The 26,174-nt window shown below is 34.3% G+C and overlaps 1 long non-coding RNA gene across 8 annotated transcripts; it reads left to right on the plus strand.

The window, feature by feature from the left end:
• The first annotated feature begins 908 nt into the window (after positions 1–908).
• Positions 909–24,715, plus strand: LOC143253888 (uncharacterized). 8 transcript variants are annotated; one of them, XR_013029880.1, is made up of 4 exons: positions 935–1,043; positions 15,379–15,646; positions 17,359–17,532; positions 23,763–24,715. It is a non-coding gene; the product is annotated as an uncharacterized LOC143253888 (long non-coding RNA). The 8 variants fall into 8 exon arrangements; XR_013029883.1 differs by lacking the exon at positions 935–1,043 and adding an exon at positions 3,733–4,058 and having other exon boundaries at positions 23,807–24,715; XR_013029881.1 differs by lacking the exon at positions 935–1,043 and adding an exon at positions 3,952–4,058.
• The last annotated feature ends 1,459 nt before the right edge of the window (positions 24,716–26,174 follow it).

Here is a 26,174-nt window from a genome sequence, read left to right on the forward strand (position 1 = left end):
CCTTATTGTCCAGACCTTGTCCCATCTGATTATCATCTATTCCAAAGTTTGCAGAACTATCTTGATGGAAAAGAACTTGGAACACATGTAGATGTGAAAACTACCCTCTTTACATTCTTTTCCTCAAAACCCCAAGAATTTTATACAAGTGGTATTCATAAGTTTGTGAATCGTTGGCAGGAAGTAATCAATAATAATGGAACATACATTATTGATTAAATAACATTAAAAGCGTTTGAAATCCTTTCTCTTTTTTCTGAACCTAAAATCGGCCATTACTTAAGGAATGACCTGATAGTTCACTAATATAGTCCGTTCTTCGGGATTACTTTGGTAAAAATTAAACTGCCCAAATCGTCCGAAAATAGCTGAATGGAGCAATTAAAATTTTTCTAGATAAAAATAACCGTTTCTGTTTTTCTTGGACCTACAGTGGAGTAGCTTTTGTTTCTGTTCAATGATGTGAACTTCATTAAAAATAAATTTAACATAATCAACTGAAATTCACAAGACCTGTATATTATAGTTCTTCTCTTCTTCTATTCAACCAATTAAAAAGTAGAATAATAGAAAGGTAGAAAGAAAATTAGAAAGTAGAATAATAAATTTAAAATTTGAACACGATGTTTAATAAACTGTTTTTCGAATAAAAATGTAGTTCATTCGGGGTATTTTGAAAAAAATATGAATCAAATATTATAATTCTCAAGAGAAAAAGTTTTAAAAAGGTATAGTGTACATGTATTCAATGTACATATTGTTTTTAATATTTCTTGCTTTGAAGAATAATTTATACAGTTGTATTATACGTAATCAACGATGAAGGAAAAAGTTGTGGAAAACACAGCAATTTTTTTTTAAAATTGGGCAATTATCTATGAAATATTTGATAATATATACTTTTTTATTTTAAAATTAACAATCGCATCGCTACTTTAACGAGTTTCCCTTCCATTTCCGCCTAGTTGGCGCCAGGCCTATCAGTGTTACAAATCTCACTAGAGTACGAGTAGGAAGATGGATGATACTAAAGTGGGTGAGTGGTGAGTATCTTGTCTCTAGAATTTCGAACTACAATGTTAACTAAAGAGTGAAATTATTCAGCTTCGGGCTTGTACCTGAGATTTCAGTTTCCTCGAACTTGTTGCAAACCAAGTCAGAACGAAATAATAAAATTCGATGGTGAATAAACAAATATAAACTGGACACAGCTTGCGACTAGTCGACGATCATACAACGTTTATTTGCACGAAAAACGTCTAGAAAATTAGTACGGAAAAAATATACACATTGTAATTAACTAACGCACTTCAAAATCATTGTAAAGTATTGATAATGTTATGTGTGTTTACGTAGATTTATAAGTGATACCTGTGCTATACAATTGTAATAATATTGATGCTTTAGTGACCTCTGATACGATTACTGTAATTTAAAAACACCAGTTACGATAACCTTTACTATTTTGTGTTACAACCAGCAGTCGGTGTAACACATTTAAATTGTGGATTATGTTTTGTAACTAAAATTATTTGTAACACAAAGTAACTGTTGATGCTGTATGTTACAGATTACCCAGTGCTGGGGATAAGATATATACAATTTGTTTGTTTTATTATTATGCACAAAGCTACACATAGGGCTATTTTTGCTCTGCAGTGGCGAATTTAAGGTTCTGTGGACCCAACCTTCCATGTAATTTTACGTAGAATGAATTTATCAATGGGCCGTCATTAAGTCCATGGGCCCTGGGGCTGAGCTCCCTCCAGCCCCTACCCGAATACGTCATTAATGCTTTGCCTATCACGGGTATCGAAACGGGTAAGTCTGCAGAAGAAAAAATATCGCGTAGTCAAGGCTATTATAACTCCGCTAGTAGTAATTTTTTTAAAAAGCACTTTTTTTTCAGACAATGTCCTTGTGTTTGCAACTCTGAAAGGCGTCTTTCTCGTCACTTTCAGAGCTACGCACGTGCTTTTCGTACACATATTGACCATCATTCCTGTCTCACTATAAGTGTCGGCCTTACTGGTTAAAGAAAACACATGGTGGACATGTTCGTATGAAACGTGACGTTTCATGTTTACTACGTTGTGGAAAACTTCTGTTTGTGTTTTTGACTAGTCCATTCATCCATTTATTTGGGTAACCGTGAGAATAATAGTAGTTTAATCACGTGACTCAACAGGCGGTAATGGGAGTGTTATTCCGCTAGGTCACTCGATGTCAGCATTTGACAGACTGAAGACAATTTGAACCGAAATGAGTACGAAGATGGGGTGGGAAAGAAGTTCTACGACCACCCAAATATTCTAGAAAGTTCTATCTTTTTTGTTTTATTCTTTCATAAACACATGTTTTTTACGTAAAACTCTATAATAGAGCTCAAATAGTACCTATAACTTAAGCATATAGGAAAAGACGATGTATCATTTAGGCTTAATTCTAAATGTCTAATCAAGAGTTTCTTTGTTTTACATTTTTTGTTTGTTCTCTGATAAGCAGATAATGATGAACAGTTTGACACACCGTTTCATTACACGTGTTGCTGACGTGTGTAAGCATTTAAATGATTTATTTTATTCGGTTACAGATATTCTTTGATTCGAACCGCTAGGTGGCTAGCCGTTGAATTTATGTAGAGTTGTTCACAACTGACACGTGTACATACGTAAACAATGTACAATCGCCATGACATTAGAGTCGAATCTTTCACCTTGAAAAAAAGTTTAATTTGTAATTATAGTTTAAAGATGACTCTCAGTGATATGTATAAATATGACGATTTTAAAAGTTTTATCGTTATAAATTCAAACGAACGTCAGTTTGTAATTAGTCGTGGCCGTATGCATAAAACTAGCGTCTTTCAGTATTTAACTGCTCGATAAATCAAGTGTTTTACATAATCTTAATTTACATATCGATTGAAGGAAAGCGTAACTTGTTTCTTTACGTAATCAGAGATCTATAAATATTCTGAAAGTTAATTGTTCAGAGTGAAAAAGTAAATGAAACGGAATTAAGATAAACGTAAATCAGTTAATCATCCGACGTAATAATAATCTACCTCTCTTATTTTTGTCCGAGAAACAATTTATATGTTTTTATTATAATTTAATAGTCATAAAAAAGTATATTATACCTTAAAGTCTTGTCTTATTTTGATATTGATGTATTACAGAATGTTCAGAAAAAAAAAGTCTGTCATCGAGCTTGGATGGTTAAATAAGTGTTAATATTTTCCACTCACTCAGTCCAAAGATGACGTCAAACATTTTTTCTTCCCATTTTTTAATTGTGACCTCGCAAATCTTGTGACATTTTATTTACGTTACAGTTACAAAAATGTATTCAGAAAAATACATAATTTAAGACGTATATTACATAATATTTTTGATAAGTTCAGCAAATTTTAAAATTTATATTCACGTTATTCCGAAAAAAATGTTGAAGACTTATGAAGCTAAAATTCAGGGTTCGATCCCTTCGAAAACCAGACCATACATAGCCCATTATACAGCTTTGCTGTTCACTTTTATATTTAGCACTTCAGTGAGAAGATTATGAAAGGTCGAAGTCCACAAAACTTGGTACCATGCCCACAAAAGTTTTTGTTTTGTTTTTAATTAACCCGAATAGCGAGACTGAAATTTTGCTAACATATTTCAAATTATTTGTAACTAAATACAGAGCTACGGAATGGTTAGGCCGTCATGAGAACCAGTTGTTGTTTCTGTCGTCGTATTCATACGTCACTCAATTTTGGTTTCAAACAGGACAACTTGCCTCAGGGATGACAGAGATAGTGAAATTGTTAACTTAATATTGTAAAGACGCTTGAAAACTATATCTTGTCATAGATATCAGACACATGTATTTTGCGTTTGCCCCTGCTGTTTACAAGATAAGAGATTCAGTGATAGAAATGCTTGTGTTTTACTCTCTGGACCCTGTACATATCAGGAGGCTTGCCCCAGAGGAAAAACAAAAAAGGGATGTTATACATATTTTGGTACCAAAATGTACTCTTTTGAAAACTGTTATCATGTGAAAACGAAGTGAGTATAATTCTGTTTATCAAATGTATCAATACGTCTAGAAAAGTGGGGATTAGACTGTTTGTTAAGTTATTGGCTTGAATTTCGCGTTAAAATCTACGCGAAGACTATCTGTCCTAGCCATCTCCAATTTGGCTATGAAATACTAGAGGGAGGCAGTTAGTCAAAAATCGCCCACCACTAGCTCTTGGCCTACTCTTTCACTAACGAATAGTGGGATGGCACTTCACATTATAAAACTCCCACGACTGAAAAGGCGAGCATGTTTTGTGGGTGGGGGTTGACGATTCGAACATGAGATTTTCACCTAAACACCAGGCCATGCTGTGTGTTAGTTATTACACATATATTGTCTGCTTTAAACATTCACAAAAATAATAAAAAATAAATTCTAAGGTAGGTGTCCGTCGAATTTCGACGTCCCAGTTTTAGGATGCAAGGTCACATTATTGTAAACAAACAAATTTCAAATCACGCCGAGATTGCGCTCTCGTATCTAGAAAAGTAGGCATGTCAATATTTATTTTTAATTTCATTAACTACTTAACAATTAGATTTTGTTAACATTTAAATAATTGACTTAGCGCCACTGTTTTGTGATCAGTTCCTTACCGCAGAGGATTTCTACAATTTTTTCTTCAGATTTATATTTATTCTCAGAAAAACAGAAACACACTAAGCATATTTTCACTGGTTCCTGTTGTTCAGGCCTATTTCCACTAATGATGTGTACACATGAGGAGTAAGAAAGCCAAACCAACAATATTATTATCGTTGTGGATTTATTTTAGTGACTACTGTTTGTTTCAGTGTAGTTTGTGACGTTTGTTCTTGACTGTGTATTGCGCAAGTTTTTCTAACTCTGTAAATGATTCTTGATAAATAGAATCAACAATATTTGTTTTACAAAACCGAGCTAGAACATTGTTAAAATTTCTACAAACTCGCGTTTTCCTATAAAAATTAGCTAGCTGAGAGACAGACGGTTACTGTCAGTGTGCTATAGGCTTAGGAAGCCATAATTGCGATTAACGCCTGTTAATCGAAAACTAGAGAATTTGACTAGGAACGTTTATTAAGATTTCGAACATTGCAAACATTCAATGAATTACTTCGGACATTATTATTTCTACGAGGACATTAAATATCGTCGATAAGAAGTGAACTTGTAACCGGAGTGAGGTAATCAAGCTACAGTTACGACAGAAAGTGTTCGTACCCCTGCGTCGTGAGTAGTTTTTTCCTCATAACTTAAAAAGTATCACGATTAGGATAATGAAACTAAAGTATATTATAAATATTATACAAACACATATCTACATAATTTTTTATGTAAATTGAACGACAAATAAACTGTTTATAAACAAATAACCAAACATAGGAGGGGCAGAAAGTGTTCGTGCGTCTACTTTAATGATCAGTTGTGTGGCCTTTCAGGTGAATTTTTTGGCGCAATCTCTCCTCATAGCTTTCCATGATCGTTTGACAGTACTCGACTGGTATTTTCTTCCATTCTTCTCTACAGAAAGCACCCAACTCTTGCAAGTTTTTCGGATGACACTGATGAACCCTGGTCTTCAACTTATGCCAAACGTTTTTTTGGGTTGAGATCGGGTGACTGCGATGGCCACTCCAGAACGCTTATATGGTTCCTCTGCAACCAGGATTGCAGATATTTCGATGTGTGCTTAGGGTCATTGTCGTGCTGGAAGATCCAAGGACGCCCGAGCATCATTCTTGATATAAGTGCCTGATATATCAACGTACTCTTCTTTTTTCATGATTCCGTTGACACAGTGAAGACTGCCTACACCAGAAGAGTTGAAGGAATCCCATAGCATGATCGAGCCACCTCCGTGTTTAATTGTAGGGACGGTGTTCTTTGGAAGATTTCGTTCTCCCCTTCTTACGAAAAATATAGCGAACATCATTGTGGCCGAAAAGCTCGATTTTAGTCTCGTCTGACCAAAGAATACTCTTCCAATAAGTAAAGGGTTTATCTACATGCTTTCTTGCATACCATAATCGTGCTTCTAAATGAACAGGCTTTAAATATGGAGTTCTACGAGGACGGCATGCTTTGAACCCAGAAGAGCGTAACATGTTCGTAACTGCAGAGGTGCTTACTTCAACCCCAGTTTCTCTTACCAGTTTCTGTATGTCATTACGTGTTAAACGAGGGTTCCTACTAACTTCTCTGAGAACCTTCCTCTTGGTTCTCTCTGGAATTTTGGTGGGGCATCCGGAACGAGGGAGGTTAGCAGTTGATCCTGTAAGCTTAAACTTGGCAACTACGCTTTGAACAGTAAATTTCGGCACATTAAGTTGTGTAGTAATACCGGAAAGAGACACACGAGTCTTGTATTTTAAAATAATTTTGTTTTTTAAATCACTGGACAGTTGTTTCCTGTTCGCCATGATGACCAAGCAGGTAATGACGGAGACGGCGCTAAATTGCCAAAAGTAAATGTTTTGCTGGCTAAATTCCAATAATTATGAACCCAGTGTCTAGTTCTGGAATGGTATAATGTAGTTTATTCGCCAAACTGAACAAAATTTTTAAGGGAATGTCAGTTTTTTTCACACGTTCTGAAATGTACGAACACTTTCTGCTCCTCCTATTTTTGGTTATTTGTTTATCAACACTTTATTTGTCGTTTAATTTGCATAAAAATTATGTTATGAGCAAAAAACCACTCGGGACGCAGAGGTATGAACACTTTCTGTTGTAACTGCAGCTACCTTAAGCAATGCGTGACAGTATAAACGCAGGATAAATTTGTTCGTCGTGGATAAAATATTCAGTTCTGGACCGGATATAAGACTCATTGTTGTCTGTAACTTTGAACAATTAAATTCTAAATTGAAATTCAAATTCCCGGTTACTTGTAGTATAATAAACTGGAGACTCGTCCGTAAAAAAAATTTAAAAATGGTAACAATGGATACATAATGTCATGAGAATATAGTGAAATATTACCGTGCATGTTCGTATAATAGATCTTAAGAAATAAACAATACTAGAAATTCACCTCAGCCCCCTAGTGGCACAGCGATATATCTGCGGACTTACAGCGCTAGAAAGCGGGTTTGAATACCCGTGGTGGACAGATAACCGATTGTGCAGTTTTTTGCTTAATTCAGAACAGGCTTACGGCAAAATATTTACTCTGTAAGGTGGAAAAAATGAAATTAGTCTAACTATTATTTTGCGATATTTGTTCAAAGCACCAACTTACAAATTTACTTTCAGTTTCATGAGAGTTTTGGAAAGTGGATTATAATAAATTCACAGACTTTGTAAGAAGGACGTCAGTGGTGTAGTCTTGCAGTCAGAGGGTGAGCATTGCTTCCCTCATATTTCAAATGTAAATTGTTTCTCGTGTGTTTTACTTGTATATTGTTTGTTTTTGAATTTCGCGCAAAGCTACACGAGAGTTATCTGCGCTAGCCGTCCCTAATTTAGAAGTATAAGACTAGAGGGAAGGCAATTAGTCATCACCACCCACCGCCAACTCTTGGGCTACTCTTTTACCAACGAATACTGGAACTGACTGTCACATTATAACGCCCTCACGGCTGAAAGAGTGAGCATGCTTGGTGTGATGGGGATTACAAGTCGAGTGCTCCTGATCACCTGGCTATGCTGGGCCTTGTTGTATATTAAAATGTCTATAATATGGAATATTTTATATCAGGGATTTCCAACAGGCAGCACGCGGCATGGTTTTGTGTGGCCCGCGTAGGTCTACTGAAAAATAACCTACTTTTATAAGCCCCCCAGTGTCTCAGCGGTACGTCTGCGGACTTACAACGTTAAAAACCGGGTTTCGATACCCTTGGTGGGCAGAGCACAGATAGCCCATTGTGTAGCTTTGTGCTTAATTCAAAACAACTACTTTTTTTTTGTAGTGAAGAAATGAAAAATTCTGATTTGCGAAGTAAAATGCATGAAAGCTCTAACTGACATTCACAAATGAAATTTTAAAATTTATTTTATGTGCACCTATATGTATATTATTTATGCCTCTATAATTTTACAGTAATAACTTGACAGTAATAGCTTTTAAATTATATCACGTACACCTTGGCGTATTATACCATCATCTCCTGAGACTAGCAACGACAGAACTCCAGGTCAACATACCCGCTTTGGTCAGTGCTGCTGAGCGACCTCAAAGTTCACGTTGGAAATGTTTTGTTCTTACTATGTTAAATATCATAGATATGTTTGCTATTCCAGTTCCTTTTATATGCAGCATTTTTTCATTAAACTTATTTATTACGTAATTGAACATGTTTAAATTACATTTTTCTTTTATTTTCACAATGAAATTCATCTTTTTTCACAAATATGCCCGTCCAAGTATCATGTAAGTCACATTCAGATTAACTCCTTCCCCAGTCGTAACTCATATAACCACCTTGAAAGGACATACATCGTGGATCTATTCACTCTTTATCTTGCATTACGTAATACACGAACAATTTGACAAAAATATAATTTCCCCCCCCCCCCGCCGCCACTAGACTCGTGAATATAGTTGTGGCCCTCGGGGCACTCTTTAAGTTGAAAACCCCTGTTTTATATGAAATTCAGTTTAATCATTAACTTCAAGCATTAACTTTCTGAATATCTAATTAATTAGAAAAGACGACAGCCATATTAGATAAATAGAGTGATAACCGTAGTTGTATAGTTTTGCGTTTCTTACCTAATATGTTGTAAAGATTATTGTCTCTACTAACCCGAACCTGAAAATCTAATTGAAAGTTTTCTATCACGGCTAGATTTTCGAAGACCTATCATTTAGTTTTTGTTCTGCGGAAAGTCCTTGAGTTGGACAATCATGATAATGTTGAAACCAACTTACAAGCAAATAAATTGACAAACAATGTGTTGATTGTATTAAAAGTAAAATACAAACAAATCAATCTTTTCATAAATAAACTGTTAGTTGTATTAAAATAAAATACAAATAAATAAATCTTTTGACAAACAATCTTGATTGTATAAAAAAGTAAAATACAGATTAATCTTTTGATAAACAATCTTGATTATATTAAAATGAAACAAACAACGCAGTATTTTGACAAACAACCTTGATTATATTAAAAGTAAAACACAAACAACGCAGTATTTTGACAAACAATCTGTTGATTGTATTAAAAGTAAAACACAGATTAATCTTTTGATAAACAATCTTGATTATATTAAAAGTAAAATACAAAGAAAGCAGTATTTTGACAAACAATTTGTTGTATATATTAAAGTGAAATACAAACAAAGCAATTTGAGAACTGTTTGTTTGTTTGTTTGTTTTGGAATTTCGCACAAAGCTACTCGAGGGCTATCTGTGCTAGCCGTCCCTAATTTAGCAGTGTAAGACTAGAGGGAAGGCAGCTAGTCATCACCACCCACCGCCAACTCTTGGGCTACTCTTTTGCCAACGAAAAGTGGGATTGACCGTCACATTATAACGCCCACACGGCTGGGAGGGCGAGCATGTTTTGGCGCGACTCGGGCGCGAACCCGCGACCCTCAGATTACGAAGCGCACGCCTTAACGCGCTAGGCCATGCCAGGCCTAATTTGAGAACTGCCTTTACCTTTACGGTGCACAGTGTAGTATATTCATATGTGGGGGACTGGGATGACCAGGTGGTTAAAATACTTAACTCGCAGTCTAAGAGTTAAGGGTACGAATCCCCGTCCCACCAAACATGCCCGCCCTTTCAGCCGTGGGGGGTGTTATAATGTTACGGTCAATCCCACGGTTCGTTGGTAAAAGAGTGTCCCAAGAGTTGGCAGTGAGTAGTGGTGACCAGTTAGTTGCCTTCCCTCTAGGGTTGCACTGATAAATTAAAGACGGCTAGCGCAGACAGCCCTCGTGTAGCTTTGTGCGAAATTCAAACAAACGAACATATGGTGAAAGTTGTCTTCTGTCCATCGAAGAAAATCAAACCCCAGATTTTAGCAATGTAACTCCGTGAACTTACGGCTGACCCATCGGGTTAAGAAGAGTTTAGTATATATAACGAAGGAAAACTATAGAGTTTGGTTCTGGACACACTGTATATTCATAAAACACTGTTTGTTAAATACATATACTACTCTATTAACTCTTATTTGGCTATAATATCAATATTATGTGTGCATCATATTTACCAAACAAGAAACTTGTGTTATAAACCCCTGGAATTGTATGTGTATCTCTTGAAAAATATATGTGATAGAAAGAAACCAAATACATTTCCTTCGAAATTTTCTTATATCGGATAAATTTAGGTGGTTTTTTTTTTGGTTTTTTTTCTGGGAGAGAATCATTTTGTTAACTGCGCCCTCGCAGTGGATACAGTATATAGCTAAATGTGGTTTTGCTCTAGAATGCCTCCTAGTGGTACAGTGGTATATCTGAGGACTTAAAATGCTAAAACCGAGTTTCGATGCCTATGATGGGAAAATCACAGATAGCCAGTTGTGTAGCTTTATGTTTGTTTGTTTGTTTAGAATTAAGCACAAAACAACAAAATGGGCTATCTGTGCTTTGCACCCAACGGGTATCAGAATCCGGTTTTTGGCGATGTGAGTTCACAGACGTACCGCTGTACCAAAGAGGGCCAGCTTTGTGCTCAACTTCAAACAAACAAACAAAACATCAAATTACCTATAATAAACAAGCAAAGAAGGAGAGAATTCTTGGGACGTGTCCTAACTTTCTAAATTTAGCACTAAATCACTGAGTAATATCATTTGTTAAAAAAGCCGAACGAACCCCAACAGCAGCGGAGATTGTCTTCCTTCTGGTCAGTAGTTTAAAATTAGTAACAGCTCTACGTGAGTGTTAGGGACCTCTAACTCGTGTATATAAGGTACTCTTCGTGACGGGTGTGACGTGGAGGTTAGCGTGCCACACTTTTGGTTTGGTTTATTTTGAATTTCGCGCAAAGTTTCATGAGAGATATATGTGCTAGCGGTCCCTAATTCAGCAGTGTAAGACTAGAGGGAAGACAACTAGTCATCACCACCCACTGCCAAATCTTGGGTTACTCTTTTACCAACGAATAGTGGGATTGATTGTAACATTATTAAGTCTCCATGGCTGACAGGGTGAACATGTTTTTGTGACGGGGATTCGAACCCGCGATTCTCATATTGCGAGTCGAGAGCCCTAACCACCTGACCGTGCCGGGCCTCGCACGTTTGGACAAGTGCGTAATGAGAATAACGATAAAATCTTACTGTTCGATTGCAGTAGCCCGAGACTTCACGGTAGGTACCGAGCACTAAGTTGTCTCTGTCCACCTCAGTTTAAAATTATGTACAGCTGGCGCAGATAATCAAGCGCGAATTTTCGAAACAAACATACTTTCAAAATCAAGAAACATTCGTGACATCAAAAAAACACCTAGGTTCAGGAAATTTTAGTATAAAACAATAAACACTGTGTAATCTTTTTTTTAACTTATTTGGAAGGAGGCCTGTTTTAACTATGGCTTAATAGAGCTTTGAAAACCACAGGTTTGTCTTCATAAAATATGTGTGAGTAACGATTCAGTGGTGTGAGATCGAACACTTAGTTAGAACCTGATTATGAAGTATACTTCAGCTATTTAGCACAAACTTTGTTTTGGCGAATGCACACATTTGTAGAAAGGTACTATAACAGATTTCTATAGATGCTCTCTTCAACAAACCAGTTTATTGTTTTGTTCAAGCATTAGGGTCTAGGAAATATACCAACTGTAGAAGAAATCAACAAGTTACACCTCAGCAAGAAGTGAACTACACATCTATAGGAAAACATCCAGTGCTGACCAGATTAGGTCCAAGAACTGTGAAATATTTAGTGAAATCTGGAAAGAAACAGCACGGTTTGCTAACGGTTCGTGTTATTTCTAGATGCAAATAATCGAGTAATTTGACGTGATGAACCAAGTATCATCACTGACATATTATATTTAACAACCGCTAGAGGGGCCGATCGTTCTGTGAAGTAGAGCTGTGAAAAGCGTGCGAGAATTTACGAGATTAGGTTTAGCATTATGTCAGAGTGACGCGTATATACTGAAAAGGGCGATCGCCTGTAGGGCAATCTGTGTAACGCTTGGGGCGGATGTTCGTTTCTTGTTGACTAACTGAAATTATTTAGATACTTATCTGGAACTGGAGATCTGATCTTTTAGGTCATAAATGGTGGGAGATTTAGACTTGAATATGAAGTTAGGCCTAGGTTTTACAACCGCTAGGAAAGACTGTATTTCACTCACAATTCGATTATTTTATTTGTTTGTTTTTTTTAATGGTTGACACGTTTACAGTTTTGATATCTACAACTATTAAATACAGAAGACAGTGACTTTAAAACCTGACTTATTAGCTGACTACTTTTCTGTTTCCAGTGTTGATACTAGAATGTGAGATTTGAGACAGTACATACCACCTGGTAAAACACTATACGAATCTTGTTAAAATGAGATGATTGTGCCTGTTAGAGTAAATAGGACGACCGTGAGTTAGAACAAGAACGAATGCCTGTTGTAATACAGCATCACCCTCGCTGCACGTGCACTTACAGAATTATTGATCGGCCTCGCTCCTTAACAACAGCAACTCGCGCTATCAGGCTTTTTTTTTTCTGTAAAAGAAAGAATTAACTTCATAACACAACGATAGATTTCTAGTAAAAGAACGAATTAATCTTACACAACAGTAGCTTTCGGAAAGAAAAAAATAATCCACTTTACAGTTTTCTATTTGCTTTTCGGGCGTCATCTATATCTCATTGAAAAAAGATTTATTCTGAGATATTGTATTTCTGTGCTATTTACTTTTTGTTCCGGTAAAAACAATTGTTTATTGTTAAACGCAAAGCTACACAATTAGCTATCTGTACTATACCTACTGCAGGCATCAAAACCCAATTTTTAGTGTAATAAGCCCATAAATTTACCATTTAGCCACTTGGAGGCTGTAGTATAAATATAAAAACTGACTTGTTTCAGTCTCCCCTAACCATTAAAATAAAGTTAATTTTATAACCTGAATTCCATAGCCAAATACAGTTAATATCGCCTACTATGTTTCTATATATTTCACGGTTCACTGGGATACAAAAATTAATAAAATAGATTCTTGCTAGAAATAAATGTTTTTTTCTCTTCTCCTAAAACTTTTAAATTAACTAGCTGTGATCAAATTATACGTTGTGTGATCAAATAGTCAAGGTATGAACCGGGAACGTTTAATAACATGCTTGTATTTGAGTGAGCCAGTATTATTATTTTATTCACATTTTATCATCAAGGCCATATTAAATATACAGTTTGATTAGAGAAAATTATTTCGATATATATATATATATATATTTAAGAATATCGTTTAAAAGTAAATAAAGTTGTGAACCTTATATACTTTTACATTAGAAGAAACAGTAAATGGAAAAAAAAACAAAAAAAAACTTTTACCTCCCCAGATAATAGTTTTACTTTGTTACATTCATTCACGTTTTTCCTGTTGCGTCTTCCACCCAAACAGCAGAAGAGGGGTCGTCCTTAATTTCTTGAATAATTTGCAGCAGCTTTTCTTTTGTTGTGAAAACCAAAATAGAAAGGCATTAGGAGGGGGACGTTTTAAACTGGCACCTATCATAAAGTGTGACCCTTATCTGTAATGTATTTGGGGAGAGGTTTAGCGGATGAGATGGTATATGTTAAAATTATTTCAGAGTTCAATGGGCTTGCATGAAGATTTATAAAAGCTAAATTTAGTTTGGCTTTGATGTTTCCTTTTTGTGTTTGATTGATTTAATAAGTGACGGGTGACTTTAACGAGTTGATTAACCTTTTATCATCTAGCATTTCATATCTTGGAATACACCTTATCTTCAATTTCAGTACATTTAACTTTAAAAAATCCTCGTTGTAATAAAAAATAGGGCCCCTTAGTCCTTCAAAGCCACGCGCTCTACCTAAGTCGAAACTAGTCTGCCTTGTAGTTTCGTCTGTCCTGTAGATTTGACCGCTTGTTCCGCCATATTTTGGGTGAAGTGTAATAAAACATGTTTAATACGTTTTTAAAAAGTTTTAGCTATAGTAATGAGTTTTTTTATTTATTTTTACCAACAATTTGTACAGCTGAACACCTGGCTGGAGTTGTGTTTCAGTTACCAAAAAACAAACAAATAAATTAGAAACAATTGTGTGGGAATTTTTCATTATCATAATTATTAAAATTTCAGGACATTACATTTTATAAAGTGATACGTAATATGTGGATACTTTTATGGTTGCTAGCAGGAGTATCGCTAGATACTTAAAAGATTCGGGGCTCGGGCCCATAGACGTGGGAAGTTTTGAAGTTTCAGTATTATATTGATCATGCTTTTTTTATTCCGATTTCTGAAGTCATGAACTGGAGATTCAGGACAGTGTGTAATGGAATCAGGGCATGAGCCCCGTGTGCCAGCGCCTAGCGACGCTCCTCGTTGCTTGTCTTATATTTTTTTTTTGTTTTACACAATTGAAAATAACATATTTTGTACGTGAATTAGAAAAGAACTCAACAATTGGAAGAATAGTGAAACACAGTTAATGTGTGTATTTTTAATAAAATTAACTTTCATACATAAAATATAAAAGTTATTTAACGTTTTAAAATATCCAAGTACACAATAATGATTTGTTTTAAAGCGATTTCAAAGGTAGAGTTGAAAGACACTCAGATAAAATGCATAGTAATGTCATAATGGGTAAACAGATGAAATGTCATAGAAAATAAAAGAATAACCACATGAGTAGGCTTACTCAAATTAATTCAAACTACTTCTCGATAGTTCAGTTTTGATAAAACTACTGAAAACAAAAATAACTTTTATATATTATCAATAAATTTCGTATTACAAAATGTCTTCTGTTTGAAGATTTTCACAATAAAGAGAAAGTTACGAATATGTCAGTATTTAGCGTTTCTCTTTTATGAGATACCATAATGAAGCCCTTTTAGCCGTGGAGGCGTTATAATGTTCGGTCAATCCCACTATTCGTTGGTACAAGAGTAGCACAAGAGTTGGCGGTGGATGGTAATGACTAGCTGCCTTCCCTCTAGTCTTACACTGCTAAATTAGGGACGGCTAGCACAGATAGCCCTCGAGTAGCTTTGTGCGAAATTCCCAAAAACAAACAAACAAAACAAATATTTTCTGAGAAATCGCACGGTGTTTTGAGGTGTTTTTTTTTTTTTTTTTTCTATTAAGTTGAGAAAGTTCATATTTGATGTGAGACTGTACTGGACCTTGTGATATTTTATTGTTTTCTATTAGGTAAGAAAGGCTTCCATTTCCAGAGAAACTGGGCTAAAGCTTGAGATGCTCTATTGTCTTACGTTCAATGTTTACTACTGATTACTTTTGCTGCTGTTTCGATGTGTAAAGTTGGGGTTGGTGATGATTTATTGCTAGGCCTCAAACGCAGGTCACATAGCTTTCTTAGCGAGAAACGTACGTTCTCGTATTAATACTTTACTGAGTTCTGTTATACTTGGGGACAATGGAGGGAATGGCAACCCAAATTTCATTATTAACAAGACTGGTAAGTATTGCACGCTGAAATTCTAATTTAGAGATTTACTTTATGTGTAAGTTAAAAGAAGTTTTTAGTTATATGAAATATAAACTATACAGGGTAGATCCCGTATAAAACTTATAAATAGCTAAACAAAGCCACCCCCTCGCTAGTACAGCGGTATGTCTACGAATTTACAATGCTAAAATCGGGGGTTCGATTCCCCTCGGTGGGCTGAGCACATAACCCCAAGTGGCTTTGTAATAAGAAACACACACAGCTAAACAAGGGAAATCAAAATCTAGGCTTAATCCGGTCAGTGTTAAAAGAATCAACAAAGAGCCATTGGTTTAGATGTTAATTTTGATTGCCGTACTATAATTTTGTTTAAAATGTATTTATTTCACGTTTAAGTACACTCAGAGCTGTTATTTCTGCAATAATTAAAGCATTTTTTATTTGAATGTGTAATCTTTTTTGTTCTTTTTCCACATACATCTAACATCTAGTTGTACTCTCTTATCCAAATGTGTATTCTTTCCACGTAACTTGTGTTTGTTCCACAGTTTTTTGCCGACCTTTTTTTTTTTCTGTCTAAATATGTCAAACATGGCAGATTATCAAAACATCAGATCGAAAGACTGCCACCCTGTAGTTTTTTTTGTCAACAAAGCATACAACTTCAACACTAAAGTGTGTGTGTGTTTTCTTCTAGCAAAGCCACATCGGGCTACCTGCTGAGCCCACCGAGGGGAATCGAACCCCTGACTTACTGCTGTACTAGCGGGGAGCAACATTAAAGTAGTGATAACTAATAAGCTAACTCAACATTTAAGTTATTATGGAAGTTTTATCAGTAACTATAGCTGTATGGAATGTTTATTTTGTCTGGTATAGGCTAAATATTCGTGTAAGTTTATAGAGATATAAAAATATTTTATATTTTTATCTTTATATAAATTTACTTAAATAAATATATAAATATAAAATATATATATATATATATAAACCACAGATAACTGTTAATCAGTGTCTTCGTGAGAGTGAAAAGTTAGGCTTAACTAGTTTTCAAAATGGAAGTGAATAAAATTAAAGTAGTTCGAAATAGAGTGCCGATTTATTTAATTATTTAGGTTATTACAGTTTGTTGCAAAAAAAAATTTAGCATAGTCTGTGTATGCGAGTTTGCTCAGTGGATTTGATTTCAGGATGTTTTTATAATTATTTTTATCTCTATGCTCGTACCTGTTTATTGATCGCCATCTTAAGTTTGTTTTGTTATGCACAAAGCTACACAAAGGGCAATCTGAGATCTGCCCACCACTGGTATCAAAATCTGGTTTCTAGCATCATAAGTCCACAGACGTGTCACTCTGCTACTAGGGGAGGGAGCGTTATCTTAAGACTTCGATCACACATCGGAACGTAGAACAACGTAAACGTATTAACTTTGCCCTCGTGTGCTATACGATTAAGATATTTAGTTCGAGCGACATCCGTTCTTCTAAGTGAGAATATTAGCAGTTTGTTTAGAAAATACATTTTTATACATACAAACAAAAATTTTAATCACTGTTCGTCCGGAGAAATATCTTGTTGATGATAGTCTAAAATACTTACGTGAGAAATTAAGAACAGTGAAATATAATTTTGGTGTTTATATATAAACACATATATATATATATATTCAGTACCTGACGTTGTTTCTTTATTATAATTTACTTTTAACTTATTTCTAGGCTTCAAGCATCACTTCGCTAACTCGCCCAAACCCGGCTTCACTTTGGCCACAACAGAGAAAATGCTACAACAAGCACGTACTAAAGACAGAGGTGATCTTTAACCTTCTGAGGGAAATAATCCGGTTTTTGTGTCTGGGGTGAGAAAACGAACGAAAGAAAGTTTTCTGCGAGGTAATAAACTAGGTTTATACTGGCACAGACATTGAAAAAATACTTCTCTTTATACTTTTTTTTGGGGTATACCAAATTAATTTCGTACAAAATAAAAAACTGTCTATGAGTATTCAAGAAGAGTAAGTAAAAAAAAAAGTGTAATAATTAATTATCAACCAGACCTAAAGTTAAAAATAAAAGGAAATTTGTATGGTAATTTGATGTTATCAACATCGGCCCCCTGGTGGCTCAGTGGTAAGTATGGGGATCGACAACGATTAAAGCGGTTTCGACACCCGCGGTAGGCAAACCACGGATAGCCTATTATGAAGCTTTACACTTAAGAACAGATACACTAAGATCAGTTTGTAAAACGGAATGAGATATAATTTATGCACAGTAGTTAATTATATAACCTGATTACAAGTAAAGAATAGTGTAATAATATGCTAACCACACTGTCTGCTCTATCCATTTCTGACGAGGCCTTTTGTATAATTCCGGGGATCATCAGGCCAGTTGAGAGAGGAAAGTTAGACTAACATAAATTATCCCTCGCTTCAATTGAGGAACACAAAATGTTCTCCAGTTTTCTGTGTTTGTGTGACCACTAACAAGCAGAGTGATGAAGTGTCACTTTATGGAACTACGTCAGCTGTAAGTATCCCTAACACACTGTTAGAAACAAAATACACTTGACATCTGAAAAAAATTATAGTTGTAGATTTTCCAACAGCTACTTGTCTATAATTCTGAGCTTGTTGTCTTGACCAAAGATAACTAGCAAAAAGTAACTATCTTCGGCTATTATAGTCCGATGGAATAAACGTATTTTACTGTTATATCCCATCCATAGCTCTAAAGTGAAGGGTGCAGTTTTACAGCAGTGGGTTGCCAACCATGAATCCTCAGATTTAAGGTCTTATCACAAGACCAAGTTCGACGTTTACTGATATAGATCTGAACTCTTACTGTGCAATAAACATATAACACCAGATAAAACCAATTTATCTTTGCCATTTTCTTTCTTAACATAAACCCGTAGCATACTTTCTCTAACCACAGAAGGGCTTCGAGCGTGGCCTAGAGTTTAGCGTATCAGGCTAGGGATCTGAGTGATTGGTGTCCAACATTTGGGATACTAAATACCTATCACACCTTCATCTATAGGGGCGTTATACGGGTGTGCGCTGCCGACTGGTTGTCTTCCTCTGGTCTGCAGTTCAAAATTAGGAACGACTGTGCCTCGAAGACAGAGAGAGAGAGAGGTCTTTGACCTGGTCATTTAGCTTATTTTGCACGTAACTTTTCAGTGAACAAGCAAATTAACTAATAAATGTTATATCTTAACATAATAATCTGCAAAACGTCTCACATACAATATATAATAATTACAATTCGTTTGTTTGAAACTCGTTCGTACCGTAACGGTTGTTGAGTCATGAAAATCTATGACATAAACATCGTCAACATCAATGCATTGTCTAGAGTATAACTAGTATTGAACAAACAGCTTTCTTGGCATTGATTAATGCAGGTGTAATATGATTTATATAATGTGGTTTTCTTTGTCTTCACTCACGAGTTTTTAGAATAACCCTAACGGTCAAGTCTCCCAAAATATTTTTTCTTCTTCTATCCATTTATGTATATTTTTAATTCAGTATATTAAAAAACTTTAATACCAAAACCTTTCGACAGCTATCGAAAAAATATTTGATTAGTATAAGATAGTTGAACATTTCTTGTCATCCTCTGATCAAAGTCAGCGAAACGTTAACCTGGTAATGAGAAGGGCTAATTAAATATACTGTTATTATGTTTAATACATACTGTGTTTTTGTTCGATTCTTGGTTTGATACTCGTACAAAAATAGAATATTAAAAACGTCACGAATCACTAAGAAAGAATTTACTGTGCTGGGTAATAAGCACTTTTGACTTAATTGAATGAGTTTAGATTATTTGTAGATAATTCTTTTAAAAATTATTGATCTTATCCATCAACTAGAAGCATGTAATATAAAACTGTTAGATATGAAAATATATCAATCGTTTCATGGTAACCTCCCCGTTTAATGTTTCACGGAAATATCGTGTCCCACTCCTATAAGTGCTGCCATCTGTTAGGTACTTGAATATATTTTCTTTGTAGAAAAAAAGAGAAGTATTTTTTAACGCACGTATAAATGTGAAATGTAACTTCTTACTTAATTTATTCATTTTTTCCGAATATTAATTATTTATTTAATCTTTTTTTTATCTCGCACGAGGCCTAAATAGCTTTGTTATCAGATATATTAAAATATCTATAAATATATTTTTCATTCCTTTAATAAGGTTCGAAGAATAACTCAGAATAGCAGCTAAACCTAAAGAGCATCTCCCCACCTCCCAGTGATTGAACAAGTTTACAGACATACAACACCAAAATCTGGGATTTAATCCCTCGTGGGAGACATAGTGCAGACAACATATTTTGTAGCGATAATGTTTTAAGTAGAAAATAAAACTTACCAACGTCATTTTTTTAGCCAAGCATATAGATCAGTGGAATGTGTTAACTCAGTCGCTCCATTCCCATTTGGAAAGGTTTATATTAGAAATATCTTGTCCTCTGAAATCTGAGAACTCGATTTAAGCTGAAGTAGACACAGGATAAAGCAAAACGTATTTTATATCTTGGGTAGGATCACATATATCCAAGGGAAGTGATATCTTAAGGTCTATTGTCAAGAAAATTGGACGAAGGCAGGTTATTCAGTTTGTGAAGACAAAAAGTGTTAATATATGAGACAGCGCTGAAAATTAACGCCACTCCATTTTGCAACAGATTAGTGTTAAAAATAAAAAGCTTAAACGTGAAGAGTTATTATTTTTTCCTTTGAAACACAATTCAGTTACTTTAAAGTAAACCTGTTTAGTCTCCTAAGTATATATTTTTAACTGCCCCCCAGTGACTCAGCGGTATGTCTGTGGATTTATAACGCTAAAATCGGGGTTTCGATACCCGTGGTGGGCAGAGCACAGATAGCCCATTGTGTAGCTTTGTGCTTAATTCAAAACAACAACATTTTTAAGCCAGAAAATTAATTTATCAATCACTTTACTAAGACTTGACGAATGGCATATCTTATTAGTCCGGATAAAAAATTACCGATCCATTTTCAGCAGTCACATTTAGAAATGGTCACTAGTCAAATTTCTGATTGTTTATTTTTTTAAATTTCAAACTTTTAGCGTATATTTCTAAGTGTTTGATTAGAGCATTGTTGATACAAAGATAAATAATAGATACAGGTAGAGAGAGTGGGAGCCACCATCTCTATATGTCTTATCCACAATAAGAAAACATCATAATCTGATGTCTGCTAGAGTTGAAGTTGACTTTGCACATTTTCAAAATCACGAATGTGTTAAAAGTTTAAATTCCAGTTTCCATTCTACATCAGTAGTAATATCAATAATATAATATTTCCCAATCATTATACTGGATTTTTTTTTGGGACCTTTGCACAATTTATGTGTAGAATTCATAAATTGGAAGTTATCATAAAATAGGATCGATCCTTAGCAGTTAGAGGCATTGGATAAAGGGAAAGGTAAATTGTGGAATATGGCAGGAGGATTTAAAAGGAGATTAAGCTTTTGCAATCAAAGGATACAATGGCTGATAATCCTAATAGAATATGACAAGTGTAATCTAATAAAAATACGTTTAGCTTGTGCAGGTGAGGGCTTAGGGTAGGGGTTCAGAGAATAGATACAAAGGTGATTGCAAAAGAGGAATGGTTATATTATGAGGATGAGCTAAAATCTATTACTTTCTCTTTGAAATATTCAGGATTGTGCTAAGGATATAGGTTAAAGATCTTTGTCTTCTAAAGATAATAGGATGAGAAGACACTTAAGATTCTGAATAGAAAGATGAGGCCCCAATTAAGACAGTTTTATTTTTATAACAAAGAAATTAACTTATGGAACGATTTGTCATCAGTAATATTGGGGCTAGCAGCATATAAGAGTTTAACAAGAAAAATGATGAATTCCTCAAAATAAAAAAGTGAGTACACAGGGACATCCCTGGAGTACCAAATAGACCAGTGTTCTTATTTTGTTAAGAACGTTTCTGTAATCAAAAACAAATTTATAACCTCTCTGAATATGAATGTTAATAATGAGAAATTTCAATATTATAAACTTGGTATATGAAAGTATGTGAGAGAAGAGTAGTATTGTGTACAGAGTAAAAGATTTAGGTTGGAAAAAACTTAGTTCCATTTATACAAATTTTAAACTTAAGAACATGAAAACTCTTGTATACTTGTAGAAAACTTGAAGAATTTTTACTGTGAGCACTGTGTACAGTTAGGATGCCCTAAGGGTAGGAGATAGTGTCAAGACTCCACAAGAACTATTCCTGGTTTAAGCCCTTTATGACTTGGGTGGCTTACACTAATTAGGATGTTGGACTGTGGATTTGAAGTTTTGTGGTTCACACCACTATTACTGTCAAATAAAAAACTTTTCTCTTTACATAAGAGCCACAGATGCATTATAAGAATGGTGATGAAGTCCCACTATTCGATTAGTCCATCAGTTTATAGCAGGTAGTAGTCTATTTCTTCAAAAATGGGGCCAGCTACTGCATCTAGCTTTTGTGTAACCTTGTGCAAAATTAAGTAAACAAGAACACTAGTTAATCAATGTTTTATCTGGTGATGTGACTAACTGTCTTCCCTTTAGTCCATTACTTCAAAATTGGAAATGAGTAGTGTATACAGCCATTGCATAGCTTTTCACAAAATCAAACAACAATGACAGTTAATCACTGTTAATCCACATTCAAGTAAAGGCAACTTGAAATATGTAATGATAAATAATGTGCCTTCTGAATTATGATTCTGACGTGTTGGATAGGTTGTGAAAACTAAAAACTTTTGATCAAAGTAAGTTACCCATAGACATCAGAACTAAATCCTCATTGTTATTTTTCAATATGAATTTGGTGTTTTTTGTGTAGTTTTCATTGTTAGTGTTATATTATGCTGAATATACTTCTATTGGAGATGCAGATAGTTGAGTGAAAAAAATCACCAATATAAGAACAGTATACTAATTACTAGGTTGATTTTTAGTTTTGCTCCTGCTAAGTTTATGCATCATTTTTTTTTTTTTAATTTTGTTCAAATCTACTTCAGGGCTATCTGCACTAGCTGTCCCTAATTTTGTAGTATAAGACAAGAGATAAGGCAGCTAGTCATCATCACCCACTGCCAACTCTTGGGCTACTCTTTTACTAATGAATAGTGGGATTGACAATCATATTATAACACCTCCATGGCTGAAAGGATGAGCATGTTTGGTGTAACAGGGGTTTAAACCCACAACCCTCGGATTACGACTCAAACACCTCAACCACCTGGCCTTGCATTATTTATCTCTTAACCTTAACAAGCTACTTAATAGGGACAAAACTAAAAATCAACCTGGTAATTACTATACTATTTTAATGTTTCTACTTTTAAAGGTTAGTTTGACTGATGGTAGTTCTTGCAGTTCAAGGCTATTTTGAATAATTATTAACTGTTAACAGACTTTGTAAAGACATTTTTTTAACAATACTTATATAAAGGACATAAATGTATTTTAATGGATCATGTCACTTTACCAGTGTTCCTCACTAAACTAAAAACTATTGCTTCGTTAACACTAACAATAAGATGGAAAATGATTATTCACCAGTAACATTTGGTAAAATAGGCTTGTTGGATACACTGAGAAATTTACTCTTCACGGCTAAGGACCATTTAAAAATTTACACACATGAGGACTTAATGTGCTCAAAGATTCACTGAGACATTCAACATTGTTTTACATTTATTAGAGTGTCATAAATTGTCCAAGAAAAAAAAAAGGCAGGTATATATTGGTTACTAATTGGAGGTTGATATACTGTGGTGTTTCTAAAATGTTAGCATGATTCTGTTTCTTAGTGAATAGTGGGAGATAAAAACTGGTGATACCTACACACACGACATTGTTATGTAGCACATGTGAAAGAAAGATCCTAATTAAATTATTGATCATTGTTAGATCACGATCTAAGTTGTTTATACTTCAGTAATTTTTGAAACTTTATTTTAACAGTTTATAAAATAATTTTTATTTTAAAATAGTTTCATTGTGTTTTTATTTTGTTTTTTGTTTAAAATCCATTTATTTCTTTTGTATTACTTCAAACACAGATCTGATCTCTTCATCATGTATACAGATCTGATCTCTCCATCAGATATATAGATAGTGATGTTCCTTGGGACTTACCTTATCCATCTGCTTGAGAAGCATTGACAAGAGTTGGTTGTAAAGGTGAACCTCTGATAGCAACCCGAAACGTAAAAGAAGAAAAAATTGATTATGTGACTTATTAACCTAAGTGTAAACTGTCGTGAGTGACTGAAGGAAGGCTGACCATCTAAGTTCTCCAGTTCTAAGGTATTGAAGTGCAGGTTAAAAATCAGGGTGAAATGAAAAAATATAATTTGAGTGCTTTTCAGTTCCTGATGACTAGTTTAACTCTGACAGACAAATATAACTCTGAGTTAAAGGTTTAAATAGTGAGTTTTATACTGTTTAATTGTCACCATGTTTTTAAAGAACTGAATATGTTAATAGAACCTTCAGTGAAATCTTAAATAATAATAATCTTTAAACCCAAATGAGTTTCTTATGAGTACAGTTGGATACAGTATCTTATCTGTAGATTTATATCAACAGTACCTTTAGTACCTATATTTTATAATATATGATTAACAAAATCCTCCAGAAATAATGTAAAGTCCAAATGATTAAATTTCAGAAATTACAAGTTCTTTAGCTAAATGTGTAACATCAATTTCATCTTATCATTATACTCAAGGATCTTGTACCTTTATATTACAACTTAATGGTTGTTTATGTTATGTGACAGATAAGTCACAAAGACCAATAATAATAATAACATTAGATATATTTTGTTTTTTCTTTTCTAAGCACTAGGTGACTCTAAACATTGCAGGAGTGTCAGTGAGTAAATATTTTATTACCAATAATTCAGTTCTCTATATGTTATTGTTTGTTTAAATAGCTTGTTAACTCTTGCAAGATTCATTGCTGTTTTTTTCACTGATTTCCCAGGAAATAAATGTATTATAAAGTGTTGGCTACCTGTTGTGTTGGCCCTTTTCTTTGGAATAATCCAGTTTTAATGTTTGTTACCAACCACTGTCAGTCTTTTAATGTCTACTCTCTTCCTATCTACTTGGCATCAGGAAATAACTGCACTAGAACTGTCTAGCTTCTATGCTACAAAGCTGATACTCAGGCCTAAGATGAAGTTATGAAATGAGCGTCATTGCTTCTAAGAGCATTGTGTGTCAATAAATCTTTATTTATATGTTTGTGCTACTCTAACAAACAAACGTGCATCTGTTGCTGTTGTGTATATCACAACATAGTCCTGCTTATAATGCCACTTCAGTTTAAACAATTATCAATGATGACTCCATCAGTTTGTTAAACACATTTTTCTAAACTATTTATGCCTCGGGTCTTTTGTGAATCCAAGTTTTGTTGATTATAAGGTTCTTAAAAAGAGTCTTACAAAATATGTAAACAAAAATACTGTTGATGTTTCAGTTAGTTCTACTAGTTATTGCTAGAAACCCTTCTCTATTTTACACAGCAGCTGAGTAATTTCAAACAGTTGATTAATTTGTTCTGTAACTTCAGTTTTGTAACAGAGAAAAATATTAAATAATTGGTGAATGGTATACAACCAAACAAACAGTTAATTAAAAACTGATTTTTTATGAAGAAGGCAACAAAAAAATTGGATTTAATGTAAAGCTCTGGTAATGAATAGAAAGTAAATGTTATGGATTATCTTTGACATTTATTCATCAAATGTTACCTCTGTTTATGTTGATTATGCTTTATTTTGATCTTTTAATTCTCAGTTGCTTACTCTGTAACATTTATTCATGTCTTTATTCCTTAAATCAAAGTGGTCACTGCCATGTTCTGGCTGGCCCAAAATTCCAGTTGGATGGTGCCGGAATTTGGTAACGTTTGTGTCTCTTTTGGTCAAAAATAATAAGAAACATGTCATTACCCACAAAACTAAGAAAATTGAAAACATTTATAAGGCTATGATGATGACTGTTAGGAAATTGTGAAAATAATTCCAGCAGAACATGCAATAATTATGGCTTTAAATTTTTTTTATTGTTTTGACACAAAATGTGGTTTGTCCCTACACCTTTAGATTTTAGTGTTTTTTTATATAAATCTTTGCAACTTATAAAAAAAATTCCAAGGAACATAAAATTGTAGATAATTTGTTTTTCCCATAGTTGCAAAAGACACTTCTGTAAAAAAATTAAAATATAAACTTCTGTTCAATGTAAAACTGCAAAATTGTCCATGTACATGAAATATACCAAGACCATACTACACCATATAAATCACATTGAGATGTTGAGTAGCATCCATTTTGCATATTTTATCATGAAATAGGTGATGATGTGTGTGTTAAGAAGAACAGTATTTCTGGAAGATGTAACAAAATGGTTGTTGTTGAACATTTAGAATTGGTGCATAAATACCTAAATTGGTTAAAA

This window comes from Tachypleus tridentatus, chromosome 6 (assembly GCF_004210375.1).
Source record: "Tachypleus tridentatus isolate NWPU-2018 chromosome 6, ASM421037v1, whole genome shotgun sequence".
In the NCBI taxonomy this organism is placed as follows: Eukaryota; Metazoa; Arthropoda; class Merostomata; order Xiphosura; family Limulidae; genus Tachypleus; species Tachypleus tridentatus.